Source organism: Pongo pygmaeus, chromosome 12 (genome assembly GCF_028885625.2).
Source record: "Pongo pygmaeus isolate AG05252 chromosome 12, NHGRI_mPonPyg2-v2.0_pri, whole genome shotgun sequence".
Lineage (NCBI taxonomy): Eukaryota > Metazoa > Chordata > Mammalia > Primates > Hominidae > Pongo > Pongo pygmaeus.
This window is the reverse complement of record NC_072385.2, coordinates 103466499-103481229: the sequence shown is the minus strand read 5'-3', so window position 1 is coordinate 103481229 and position 14731 is coordinate 103466499. Positions and strand designations below refer to the sequence as shown.

At 38.0% G+C, this 14731-nt stretch overlaps 1 protein-coding gene across 9 annotated transcripts in view; it reads left to right on the top strand.

The window, feature by feature from the left end:
- The window catches only part of LCLAT1 (lysocardiolipin acyltransferase 1), a 196575-nt gene that overhangs the window by 10592 nt on the left and 171252 nt on the right, over positions 1 to 14731 (top strand). For 2 of the 9 annotated variants that reach the window (XM_054475579.2, XM_063648854.1), the window contains exon 2: positions 1550 to 1721. The exons of the other annotated variants lie outside the window; for them this stretch is intronic. The gene's annotated coding sequence lies outside the window, so the exon portion shown is untranslated. The remainder of the gene's footprint in view (positions 1 to 1549; positions 1722 to 14731) is intronic. 9 annotated transcript variants of the gene reach the window in all.

Genomic DNA, 14731 nt, shown 5'->3' with positions numbered 1-14731 from the left:
CAACTAATTTTACCTTCCTGAGACTTCGTTTCATATTCTGTTAAAAAAAAAAAAAAGAGGCAGCTTTTCACTTGGTTGTTAGGTTGTAAGTTTCACTGGCAATAATTGGAAAGAATAGAGTGTAGTAGCTGACAATAGTTGCCTTTGGAGAAGTAGACATTTCTAATACGCAGTGACCTTGCTGCTCTGAGAAAGGGAAATGTAGAAGTTTTATCTGGTGAGCAGTTAGTTAGAACAGCATCCTGGCAATTCAATTCAGTAAACAGTGGTTGAGAAGACCCTGCTCTATCTGGCTTTGTACTACGAAGAAGCATTAGGGCTGGAAGTGTGCTATGATCTTTTTGCTTTAAAACAGTTTGGAGGGTGGATCTTGATAGATGAAGGCTTTAGTGCTGCCAAGGACCTTGGTAGATTTGGGCATGCTCCTCAGGGAGTAGGAACTGGGAAGGGTTGGATTTTGCCTAATCTAAGAATAGCTGTTGGGAGTTTCAAGAGCAATTTTTGGATGAGTAGGGAGGTAGGGTGATTGAGGAAGAGGGAGGAACTGGAATGATGTCTCAATGATGTTATTTAAATTGACTTTTCCCTCTGACCCTCAGTATTTATTGTTTTCCTTAAGTGTTTTATTGGGAGTAGAGAGTGATGGTGGGTGGGAGTGGAATATACCTGGTGAACTGGTTGAGTCTGAAGAGAGGATACACAGAAACTGAGAATTTAAATTTCCCAAAATCAGTGCTCGTCCAAGGGAAGACCTTGGTCTACTGTGAATAGTGTAATTGGATTGGGTTGGTGGGTCCTTCAAGACAGGGGCATTCCCAGCTACTATGACATTAGGATAATGAAAGTAAGCCTCAATGCAAAGTCTACTGTGTGAATGTAAGAAGCTTACCTATATACCTATAAATGTAGATATGTATATACTTATATTTATAACTGAGTAACATTCATTCTGATATAAGGAAATTACTATAAACAAAAGCAAGAGTTTCTCTACTGCAAATATATTTTAAAGTTTTATGCAAAATAAAATGGTTTTTGTAATTTGGCAGTAGAATCAGGATCCAGGAAATGAGCAGCGTGTGGTCATGCTTGCTTTCGTTCTTTAGGAAGGTCTTTGGGTTCCTCTAGCCATCTTTGAAACTTGAATACCCTATGTGTTACAAAGTGTGGGGGAAAGGAGCTGCCCCTTACCTGTTTCTTCTTGGGTTGGGATCTAGGCTGTGATTTTGCCCTTGCCGTTCACATTCTGGCTCAGGGAGAAGCAGAAGCTCCAAGGACCTGGCCAGTGTTAACATTTCAGCTGCCCTCTCTCTCTGGAACTTTATAGAGGTGGCATGCATATTGGGCTCTCACCTCAGTCTTTTGGCATTCCCTTCCTAAGCACTATGACCCAGCTTCCTGAGTTGCCCTGTGGATTAATCCATTCAGTACTCAGATGTTTCAGGTCCCTGGGCCCGTATTCTGTTTACTCCGTGAACCATCTGATGAGCCCAGTGCACTGTTCCCAAACTCTGCTTTCTCTATTTTCTCCCATTTGTCATGTTCACAGGCTGAAAAACAGAGTGGGTACTGTCTTCTGGGAAGCTGGCAACAAATGGATGATGTGATATATGCATTCCAGGGGAAGGTAAATTGTGATGCTTCTGAACCCATGGTTAAGTTAACGAGGCAGTTTCTAGCTACTGCACATACTTCATAAAGCAGGACTCTAAAAGCTTTGGGTAAGTCTTTGTAATGATTTAGATGCTTGAGGTTTTTGTCTTGCTTCATATATCTGAACACAAAGCTTTTTGAATTGATCATAGTTTGTTCCTGTTTATGTTGTATTGTTGACATATTCTATGCTTGTTCTATAACCTCTTCATTGAAAAATAAGCATTCATTTCTGTTGGAGGGAGATAAATGTCCTTTTATAGAAAATAAAATAACACATTTCTGTGAAAGAACAAACCCAGCATTTCTGTTTGGCATTTGGTTGTGTGATTCTTTTTGGATCTTTATTTTAAAGATTAGTTACCATTTTGTTTAGAGTCGAAAATATTAAATTTTTTGGAGGTTATCCCTTACACTTTCTGCTGCATGCAGTAACTTGATTTTGTTTGACATAGGAGCTTATGTGACACCATTAGCTAGTATCCTCCTTTGGAAACAGTGAGGGTTTGGGGAGTCCAGCGGGGGTTCATCTATGTGGATAACTGACAACTGATTCTGGCCATGTCCTCTCTCATCTCTAGGCTCATAATCTCCATCTGCCCAGTGTTCATCTGTAATCTCTGGCTGCCACCTCAGTCTCAATTTGATTAAAACTAAATTCATTCTCAATCCCATATTCAGTTTCCTGCCAGGTTATGTCTGTCTCTGTTTATTTAATTGTCCAGGCTTGAACCTTCTTAGATAATTTCGACACCCTCCCCCTCAGCCTTTTTCTATTGCTGCTGCTTTTGTAATGCTTTTGATGTTTTTTCTCCTGATCTTTATGCTTGCATTACTTCAGTAGTCTACTAGTCAGTTTCTGGAATAATAGTCTCCATTTCTTGTGTATGTGATATGATGAAGAATCTATTATATCTGGCCTTTGTCTTTGGTTCCTGACAATGAGCTTCAAAAAATCTTGGGATTTCCTTATAGATGTATCTTTTGTTATTCATAACAAGAGTCTCTTTTGACCACACCTGAGTTTATCCTAATAAGGTGACTCTGGGTGGGCCCTTAGATAGTTCAAGAAAGGAGCTGTCCACATCAGAGAGACCTTGGAACTTTTAGCCCCATCCCCTGGTCTCTGGGGAGGGGGCAGTGACTGGATAGCAAAGCCCAGTCATCTGGCTAGTGATTTAATCACTCATGCCTAGGTTATGAAGCCCCATATAAAAACCCTGGAATAGCAGTGAACATGCTGGTTTGCTAGGAGGATGACACCTGGATTTCTTCAGGAGACAGCACGGAAGCTTTGCGTCCCTCTGCCCTCTTGCCTAGACCTTGCCCTTGCTCTGTGCACCTCTTCCATTGGGCTGTTCCTGAGTTGTAGCCTTTATAATGAAACTGTGATTGTTTAAGTATAGTGCTTTCAGTGATTTCTGTGAGAATCGTTGAAACTAAAGGGAGGTTTTGGGAATCTCTGAATTTGTAGCCAAGTTGGACATTAGTGTGGATAGCCTGGAGATAACTGAAGTGAGGGCAGTCTTGTTGGAAACCTTGCTCTTTAACTTGTGGGATCTGATACGAACTCCAGGTAGTGTCAGAATTGAGTTGAATTGTAGGACACCTAGTTGGTGTCAGAGAATTGGTCTCAGAGTGCAGTGTGCTTACCCTTTGACAGGCATTGTGGTATGTGCGCTGCATGCATCATTTCATGTAATGCCCACCATGGTAAGACCTAGGTTTTTTTTTTTATTTGTTTCTAGTTAGTTTTTGGTGTTTTTATTGTTGTTGCTGTTTTGTTTGTTTTTTGAAACGGGGTCTCACTATGTTGCTTCCACTTGTCTTGAACTCCTAGGCTGAAGTGGTCCTCCGGCCTCAGCCTCCTGAGTGGCTGAGACTACAGGTGTGTGCCACCAAGCCTGGCCCACGTCTGATTTTATCATCTTTGTTTTACTGGTAAGGAAAGCCATAACTTGCCTATTGTCACAGAGCAAGGAAGCGTTGGAGAAGTCAGTGCTTTCTGACTTTAAAGCCCTTTACTTAACCCTTTATGTTAGGCCAACTATCTTCCTTGCTGTAGACATTATTACCCTCCTCTAATCTGGCTGCTGTGGACCACTTTTTCTAAATTAAACTTTTGTCACGTCATTTTTGAACTCAGAACTTTCAGTTACTCTCCATTACTGTAGGATAAAACCCATTATTTGCAGGCAGCCATTCAAGGCCCACTGGAGTCCAATAGGCTCAAATTAATGCTGTCCCAGTCTTTATATACAACAAAAGAAAACAAACACCTATTGTGTTTCTTAGATGGGGCACTCAGTTTGTATCTCCAGTAAGTTGCACTGGAGATGAAACTGTGTATAATTGGAAAGTTAGAGTATATGAAAAGAATGTCTGTATAAAAATAACACATGCTGACCAAGTCAGTAGTACAGGTGATAAGATGCTTCTAGAGTTCAAAAGAGGCACAGCTTCACTGAGCAGGTGTATCTTGAGCTTAGCATTGAAGAGGTGGTAGTATTTTGAGAATTGTGACTGAGGGGAGGACCCTTCTGCTCAGGAAGACCATGAGTGAACTGGAAAGGCAGTGTTGATGACAATGAATACTTAGGGAAACTTCTGAAACCAGGGTCTATTCCTTGTCCCCAGACAAGTTGAAAGTTGCAGCATAGTGTTTTAACTGACAGAGCTTGTGCTAAAGCTTTGTCCTTTGAAGCTAGAGTTGTTTAGAATGAACCAAAATCTATTTCAGGGCTAGCCTACATGATAAGGTTGGGTGATTATGTTATAAGAATTACCTTTTTTTGTGTTACCTGAGCTGATCAAAGGAAATTTTAAACTATAAAAGTTCAAAAATATTTTTGGTAGTAGAACATGAGAATAAACATATTCAAAGTAACCAGTCTGAATAGGGAGCATTCTTCAGCATAGATAAGTTTTGGTAAATAGATAGTTTTAAAAAGTCTTCTTTGTACATGAACTCACATCATTATACCCAATCTCTTGGTATTTTTTAGGGTTAGAATCTCTCCTGACCAGCTACTTGGGAGTGCCAGCTACTTGGGAGGCTGAGGCAGGAGGATTGCTTTAGTTGCTCAGGAGTTCAACACCAGTTTGGGCAACATAGCAACATTGTCTCTCTTAATAAAAAAAAGTCAACTTGAATGCTATATAAGTAATATTTATACATTTATATATTTATACAAATATATATACATTTATATATTTATAAAAAATATATAAAGAACAGATCAGAATTACATTACTCAGAGATAGTTGATAACCATGTTTATTTTTATTGTGCTACTCTTATTTATGTCATTACCTATACAATTTTGTAGCCCACTTTTTTCACTTTATATTATTAGGATTTTCCCGTGTCATAAGATTTTTCGAAAACATGGTTTCTATCAATATACAAACATGTTATCATACATAGAGATTTCTTTTTTTGTTTTCTCCTTTAATTAAAAACAGAGTCATTCATTATTTTGTAAGTTGCTTTCTTCACTTCACTGGTCATGTCTACCTTTCTGAGTGACTGCTTATGTTAATGTATAGTCAGCCCTCTGTATCCACAAGTTTTGCATTCATAGATTCAACCAACCATGGATCAAAAATATTTGAAAAAGAATTGCCTCTGTACTGAACATGTACAGACTTTTTTCTTGTCATTGTTCCCTAAACAGTATAACTATTTATATAGCGGTACATTGTATTAGATATTATGAGTAATTTAGAGATAAAGTATGTTGGAGGATGTGAGCAGGCTATATGCAGATATGATGTCATTTTATATAAGGAACTTGTGCATATGTTGATTTTGATGTCCTCAAGAGGCCCTGGAACAGATCCTCCATGGGTATTGAGATGACTGTGCTTCACTTTTTAAAAACTGGTTGCATAATATTCCAGTTGTATGGCTATGCCCTGATTTAACCATTTCTCTGTTGATGGACATTTATAGTATTTCTAATTTTCACATACAAATAGTGCCTCCGTGAGCATTTTTATCTTGTATTTTCTTACTTTTATGAGTACTTTTGTAGGATAGATTAGAATGAAATTATTGTATAAAAAGGTATATGTGTTTTATAATTTGCCAGCCATGCTGAATTTGCCTTTTAAAAGGGCTCTGTCAGTTGATTCTCTTAGCAATTGTATGTTTGAGGCCTTATTTTCCTATACCCTCACTTTGCTGGATACTATCATTGTCAAATATGAAAAAGTAATTGGAAACATGGTGTCATGTTACATTAGTCTGATTTCTTTCCCTTTTTTTTTAGTGTTCCTTTTGTATGTGACTCTTGATTCTTGGCCCATTTTTCTATTGTAATTCTATAATGTTTTCATATTTTACATGTAACTCTTTAATTCATCTGGAATTTATTTTGATTTTATGGAATGAAACTGCTTGATTCTGGAGGAGATTCAAGGGGTAGTGGGTCTTGAAATTGTGTGTCTGGAAAAATTTAGAGGGTAAAAATAAATTTTGCTGCCTTTGGAAAGTAGTTGTCTCAAATTTATTTAAAAACTTAGTTTATTATTACCCAACTCTATAAAGTATGTTGGGGCAATAAGAAAATCTTGCCAACAAAAAGACCCCTTCTTACCAATATAGAAGAGAAAGAACGCTCTGTTTTTATTTGCATGTCAGATACGTGCAGATAGGTAGTTTGAGACTACAAAATTTGAGCAGAATTTAACTCATACAGTAAAACAGACAAAACTTCTCTTGTATTTTTGGGGCAAATGGATATACCCTGTGATAGTTTCCTGTGCACCTGATGAAATTCCCGAGTTAATTTCAGTGGTGTTTGTTTGCAGTGTCTGGGGTCAGAAGGCCTATGACCTTGTCGTTGTGAATCTGGAGACTAGGATAGTATCTAATTCCTGACGAAAAGGCTTGGCCTATTAGGGTTTTTTTGTTTTTGTTCTTTTTAAATTTTTACTTTTTGTTTGATTTTTTACACAGAGATGGAATTTTGCCATGTTTCCCAGGCTGGTTTCAAACTCCTGAGCTCAAGCAGTCTGCCCCCAAAGAGCTGGGATTACAGGCATGAGCCACCATGACTGGCCAGGCCTGTTAGGTTTTAAAGAGATCCTCTGTGGTAGGCTGAAAATGGTTCTCTAAAATATTCAAGTCCTAATCCTGGAACCTGTGAAATGCTACCTTGTATGTTAAAAAAAAATGGTTTTTGTAATTAAATTGAGGATCTTGATGTCTAGGGCACTTATCCTGGATTATGTGAGTGATCCCTAAAAGCAATCCTGTATATCTTTATCAAAGTGAGGCAGAGGGAGATTATACATACACAGAGGAGGAGGAGGCAGTTGGACCAGGAGGTAGAGATTTGAGTGTTATGGCCACAAGTCAAGGCATTCCCGCAGCCATCAACAGCTGGAATAAGCAAGGAACAGATTCTCCCCTGGAGCCTTTGGAGGGAGTGTGACCTTGCTTTTGTTCTAGTGATACTGCTTTCAGACTTTTTTTGGCCTCTAGGAGTGGAAGAGAATAACTTTCTGTTTTAAGCCACCAAGTAATTTGTTACAGCAGCCATAGGAAACTACTGTACACCCTAAAGACAAAAGGGCTGTGTCCCTTTTATTAAAACAAGAAAAATTCATTCATTATATTTACTGTGTTAATTATTGTGAATGGCACTTAATTCTTATCTACTCTTTGCTAATCACCATTATTTATTGGTTCTCAGTGTTGAATAACAGGCTTAAACACTCTACCAAAATGACATTAAAATGGAAAGTTAACCTCAATAGTAAAGTTAATAGAGAAATATTTTGACTTTTTTTAAGCCTGGAAAGTGAGTAATTTAGAATCATTTATATTATTTTGAGATTTGCTTTTGAATTGAGGACAATAAAGTCTATTTATTTCTCTTATTAGTGAAGTGGCATGAAAGAACAAAAGTCTTCTTTAACAGAAAGAATTTCAAGTCCATTGCATTTTGTTAAAACTTTCCCCCTACTGTACAAATTTTATTTTTTTCAACCAAGTGGTAGATTATATAACTAATGTTACAATTTTTTTCTGATTTTTTAACTGACATATAATTTCTTATATTTTTGATGAGGTAACTCTTTAGAGTTGTCTAGATAAGTTGTATTTTTTCAGTTTGCTGACAAACTTACTATTTTTCTTGCTTTATTAAAAATGATTAATTTCCTAATTCTTCTTTTACCTATTTGATAATTCTTTATTTTATTAGAATTGTTAGGACTTTGTAAAATTTTTCATAAAGAACCAAGCTCATTTTAAAGTTCTGCTGTTTTTTCTGTGTTTTCTTTTTTTCTTTTCTTTCTTTCTTTCTTTTTTTTTTTTGAGACAGGGTCTCACTGCCACCTAGGCTGGGCTCGAGCTCCTGGACTCAAGTGATCCTCCCACCTTGGCTTCCCAAAGTGCTGGGATTGTAAGCATGAGTCAATGTGCCTGACCCTTTCTGTGTGTTGTTATCTAATCAGTCATTTTTACTGTCATCCATATTTCTATTTTTGTTTTTTAATCACACCTTGTATTTTAAAATTTTGACTGCTTGATTTTAAAATTTGGATTGCTTAGTTTTTGTTCTGTTTATTTAAATATTATTTTAGAAAGTATTTCAGTACAGCTTTGTATGAATCCTGTAACTTTTGATATGCGATGTCTTTATGTTTTTTCTAAATATTCTGTTGCACTGGTTCTAAACTTTGGTGAATATCAGTCTCAGCTGGCAGGCTTATTAAAAATGCAGATATTCCAACTCTACTTAACACTCTGGGTATAGGGCCTGAGCTTCTGCATTTTTAACAAGCTCCCCACCCCCCAGTAATCTGGATTAACATCAACATATGGGAACTACAAGTCTTATATATTTTTAATTTTTTCATTAATTCAGCAATTATTTAGGAAGGCTTAAGAATTTCAAATCTTTAGGGTTGTTTGTGTTGAATTACTCTTAGTTTTATTATGTTGTAATCAGAAGCTTGCCCTGCAAAATTTATTTTTTATTTTTTTAAAATTATACTTTAAGTTCTAGGGTACATGTGCACAATGTGCAGGTTTGTTACGTATGTATACATGTGCCATGTTGGTGTGCTGTACCCATTAACTCGTCATTTACATTAGGTATATCTCCTAATGCTGTCCCTCCCCTCTCCCCCGACCCCACAACAGGCCCCGATGTGTGATGTTCCCCTTCCCGTGTCCAAGTGTTCTCATTGTTCAATTCCCACCTATGAGTGAGAATATGTGGTGTTTGGTTTTTTGTCCTTGCGATAGTTTGCTGAGAATGATGGTTTCCAGCTTCATCCATGTCCCTACAAAGGACATGAACTCATCCTTTTTTATGGCTGCATAGTATTCCATGGTGTATATGTGCCACATTTTCTTAATCCGGTTTATCATTGATGGACATTTGGGTTGGTTCCAAGTCTTTGCTATTGTGAATAGTGCCGCAATAAACATACATATGCATGTGTCTTTATAGCAGCATGATTTATAATCCTTTGGGTATATACCCAGTAATGGGATGGCTGGGTCAAATGGTATTTCTAGTTCTAGATCCTTGAGGAATCGCCACACTGTCTTCCACAATGGTTGAACTAGTTTACAGTCCCACCAGCAGTGTAGAAGTGTTCCTGTTTCTCCACATCTTCTCCAGCACCGGTTGTTTCCTGACTTTTTAATGATTGCCATTCTAACAGGTGTGAGATGGTATCTCATTGTGGTTTTGATTTGCATTTCTCTGATGGCCAGTGATGATGAGCGTTTTGTCATGTGTCTTTTGGCTGCATAAATGTCTTCTTTTGAGAAGTGTATGTTCATATCCTTTGCCCACTTTTTGATGGGGTTGTTTGATATTTTTCTTGTAAATTTGTTTGAGTTCTTTGTAGATTCTGGATATTAGCCCTGTGTCAGATGAGTAGATCGCAAAAATTTTCTCCCATTCTGTAGGTTGCCTGTTCACTCTGATGGTAGTTTCTTTTGCTGTGCAGAAGCTCTTTAGTTTAATGAGATCCCATTTGTCAATTTTGGCTTTTGTTGCCATTGCTTTTGGTGTTTTAGACATGAAGTCATTGCCCATGCCTATGTCCCGAATGGTATTGCCTAGGTTTTCTTCTAGGGTTTTTACAGTTTTAGGTCTAACATTTAAGTCTTTAATCCATCTTGAATTAATTTTTGTATAAGGTGTAAGGAAGGGATCCAGTTTCAGCTTTCTACATATGGCTAGCCAGTTTTCCCAGCACCAGCACCATTTATTAAATAGGGAATCCTCTCCCCATTTCTTGTTTTTGTCAGGTTTGTCAAAGATCAGATGGTTGTAGATGTGTGGTATTATTTCTGAGGGCTCTGTTCTGTTCCATTGGTTTCTCTCTCTGTTTTGGTACCAGTACCATGCTGTTTTGGTGACTGTAGCCTTGTAGTATAGTTTGAAGTCAGGTGGCGTGATGCCTCCAGCTTTGTTCTTTTGGCGTAGGATTGACTTGGCAATTGCCCTGCAAAATTAATTGAAATTTCCATGTGGTCATTTGTAAATGACCTCCACTGTGGTTAGTTGGGAACAAATATAGCCATTTGATATATATCTGTTTTTTTTTATTGAGGTGAAATTTACTTTACAAGAAATTAAGCTTCTTAAAGTGGACAAATCAGTGGCATTGCGTACATTCATGTGTTGTGCCACCACCACTGCTGTCTAGTTTCAAAACATTTTTATCACCTCAAAGGAAACTGTGTACCATTAAGCAGTTGCTCCCTTCTCCCCAGCCTCTGGCAACCACCAGTCTGCTTTCATTTCTATGGATTTGCCTATTCTGAATATTTCATATAAATGAAATTATGCAATACGTGACCTTTTGTGTCTTCTTCACTTAGCATAATGTTTTCAAGGTTTATTTAACTCTTTGAGAAACTGCTATTTTACATTCCCACCAGCAATATATGAGGGTTGCAAATTTTCTGCATCCTTACCAATGCTTGTTATTTTCCATTTTTAAAATTGTGCCCGTGCTAGTGGGTATATAGTGATATCTCATTGTGGTTTTGATTTGCATTTCCCCAGTGATGTATGATGTTGAGTAGCTTTTCATATGCTTATCAACCATTTGTATGTTTTCTTTGGAAAAATATCTATTCAAGTCCTTTGCTCATTTAAAAAAGTTATTTGTCTTTTTGTTGTTGAGTTGTAAGAGTTCTTTATATATTCTGGATACCAGACCCTTGACTTGTGAATTTTTCTTCCATTCTGTGGGTTGTCTTTTCATTTTCTTGATGGTGGTCTTTCATGGGCAAAAGTTTTTAATCTGAATGCAGTCCAGTTGATTTTTTTTTTCTTTTGTTGCTCATGTTTCTGGTGTCACATGTAACAATCCCTTGCCAAATCCAAGGTTGTGAAGATTTACCTTTGTTTTCGTATAAGAATTTTATAGTTTAATCTTTTGTGTTTAGGTTGTTGATAGATTTTGAATGAGTTTGAGGACACCTTCATTCTTTTGCCTGTAGCTATCCAGTAGTATCATTTGTTACAGATATTTTTCTCTCTCCATTGAATGGTCTTTGCACCCTTGTTGAAACTCAGTTGGCCATAGATGTGTGGTCATAATTCTGGACTCTCAACTAATTGGGCTACAGATCTCTTCTTTTTTTTTTTTTTTTTTTTTTGAGACGGAGTCTAGCTCTGTCGCCCAGGGTGGAGTGCAGTGGTGTGACCTGGACTCACTACAACCTCCGCCTCTGGGGTTCAAGCGATTCTTCTGCCTCAGTCTGCCGAGTAGCTGGGACTACAGGTGCCCGCCACCACACCCGGCTGAGACTACAGGCACGTGCCACCCGTGCCCAGCTAATTTTTTGTATTTTTAGTAGAGAGCCAGGATGGTCTCGATCTCCTGACCTCATGATCCACCTGCTTTGGCGTCCCAAAGTGCTGAGATTACATGCGTGAGCCACTGCACCTGGCCCTAATTTTTGTATTTTTTAGTAGAGACAGCGTTTCGCTATGTTGGCCAAGCTAGTCTCAAACTTCCGGCCTCAAGTGATCCACCCGCCTCAGCCTCCCAAAGTGCTGGGATTACAGGCATGAGTCACCACGCCTAGCGAGAATCCGCATCTGATTGGTTGGGTCAGGAATGAAATCACATGAGTGTCAAAATGGTCTTGTGTGTCGAGTCAGTTTCGGGTGGGGGTTACAGGGCCAGTTGAGTCAATTTCATGGTATGAGTAACCCAGGTGGCATCAGTTGGTCCACCAGAACACGAGGTCTGAAAAATACCTCAAGAATCAGCCTTGAGTTTTACAATAATGAGGTAATCTATTGGGGTAATCGGGGAAGTTACAAGTCTTATGACCACTGGCTAGTGACTCTTGTCTAGTAAGTAATTACAAAAAAGACAAGTTAGAAAATAGTGTCTTGTTATTATTTAACTATGCTTAAGTCTTAGCAGAATTCAGGCTCCTACTGTAATTCTGACCTTGTGTCCTTTTGTTATTTTTTACGAAGATGGTTTTGGTCTCTAAACAAGGAGGGGGTTAGTTTTGGGAAAGGACTATTATCATATTTGCTTTAAAGTTAAAATATAAACTAAATTCCTCCCATAGTTGGCTTGGCCTATGTGCAGGAATGAGCAAAGACAGCTTATGAGGTTGGAAGCAAGATGGAGTCAGCTACGTTAGGGTTTTCTCACTGTTATAATTTTGCAAAGGCTTAGTACCACACTGTTTTGATTACTGTAGCCTTTTAGTAAGTTTTGAAATTGGGAAGCGTGAGTCCTCCAACTTTGTTCTTTTTCAGTATTGTTTTGGCTACTTGGAACCACTTGCAATTCCATTCATATTTGGTGATTGGCTTTTCCATTTCTGCAAAAGTTATTGGAATTTTGATAGAGATTGAATTGAAACTGTAGATTGCTTTGAGTAGTATTGCCATGTTAACAGTATTGTCTTTTATTTATTTATTCTTTCTTTTTTTTTTTTTTTTTTGAGGCAGAGTTTTGCTCTGTTGCCCAGGCTGGAGTGCAGTGGTGCGATCTTGGCTCACTGCAACCTCTGCCTCCTGGGTTCAGGCAATTCTCTGCCTCAGCCTCCCGAGTAGCTGGGATTACAGGCGCCCACCACCACGCCTGGCTAATTTTTTGTATTTTTAATAGAAACAGAGTTTCACCATTTTGGCCAGGCTGATCTTGAACTCCTGAGCTCGTGATCCACCTGCCTTGGACTCCCAAAGTGCTGGGATTACTGGCGCGAGCCACTGCACCCGGCCTATTTATTTATTTTCTAAGACAGAGTCTCACAATGTTGCCCAGGCTGGAGTGCAGTGGTGTGATCTCAGCTCACTGCAACCTCCGCCTCCCAGGTTCAAGCGATTCTTCTGCCTCAGCCTCCTGAGTAGCTGGAACTACAGGTGTGTGCCACCACGCCCGACTAGTTTTTGTATTTTTAGTAGAGACAGGGTTTCGCCATGTTGCCCAGGCTGGCCTTGAACTCCTGACCTCAAGTGATCCACCCGCCTCAGCCTCCCAAAGTGCTGGGATCACAGGCGTGAGCCACTGTGCCTGGCCAGTATTGTCTTTTAATCCCTAAACCTGGTATATCCTTCCATATATTAGATTTTCCTTAATTTGTTAATGTTTTGTGGTTTTCAAAGTGTCTTTTACCTCCTTGGTTAAATTTATTCCTAGGTTTATTCTTTTGATGTTATTGTAAATGGAATTACTCATTTTCCTTTCGGTTTGTTTATTGCTGGTGTATAGAAACATAGTTGATTTTTGTGTGTTGATCTCGTACCTTCAGCTTTGTTGAATTTATTAGCTCTAGTAGTATTTTTGTGGGTTCCTAGGGATTTTCTATACATAGGATCGTGTCACGTGCAGATTCTTCCTTCTGATTTGGATGAATTTTATTTCTTTTTCTTGCCTAATTGTTCTCACTAGAAATTCTAGTACAATGTTGAATAACAATGGTGAAAGCAATCATCCTTGTCTTATTCCTGATTTTAGGGGGAAAGCTTGTAATCACTTTATCCCTGAGTATGAAGTATGAACATCATTGTCATGAACCATTGCTGTGAATTTTTCATAGTGCCCTTTTCTTTTAAATCTTTAACATTCTTCTGAGTGGAGTTAACTGGAAAACTTTAAAGAAGCTAATTTAAAATTTTTGCTAGTTTATGGGACATAGTCTCAAAATTGAGAACAGAAGAAGCATCCACATGGTTGTAATTTTTGTCCTTAGGGCTTACATGGGCAAGAATATACAGAAAGCATTTATGGAAAAGGAGTTAAAAGGAGACAGGACTTTCAGAACTCACTGAATAGAAGGTTCCACTTGTTTATTTGGTTTTACTCTCTAAACTGTTGGAGTTGATAATTAAGCCCCTTCTAAGGCTTTACTTTTTGTCACTGGCTTGTAAAACTGGAAAATTTGTCCAGATTAAAACATTAAGCCTTTTAATGTTTTATTTTGTGTTAATTTCTTTCTTGATTTGAGATAAATGTTTATAAACATCAACCAGTTTTTGTTTATGAGGCCTACACTGGAGGAAAGGACTGTAATTACTAATGTTGCATCAGAAGTTGCTCAGACAAATGGAAACTTTTTCTTTTCTTATAAAAGTGGCAGTGCCCCTAGTGTCAGAATGCACATTATTCTTGCATTTGGTAAAGTGTTCTATTGTCTTTTTGTAGTCATTTTAATGATATTCAGATAGGTTTTATGCAAAATATTTATGATAGGCTGGATCTTAAAAATATTTTTTGCAGGGAGTCAGGAGGTGATTACCTTTCCAGGTAATTTCAGGAATTTTCAGTTTTCCTAAATATTTTTAGGAAGAAACCCAGGTTCTATTAGAATATTTTGTCTCCACAAGTCTTGCCAGTCCCTCCTACCTCCCCCCACAATACCTTGTAATGGAACATTTTGTGCCATGTCTAGCTAATGCATTAGATGAAACTTTTAAGTCACAGTGATGAGGAAGAAAAAAGATTGGCTGTGGATAGTGTGTTGCAACTATTTTTGCATTAGATCATAATTATGCCTTTCTGTCTTCTCTGGAGTTGAAAAAAAAATGATTTGTTGTCTCTGAATATAGTTGATATTTGT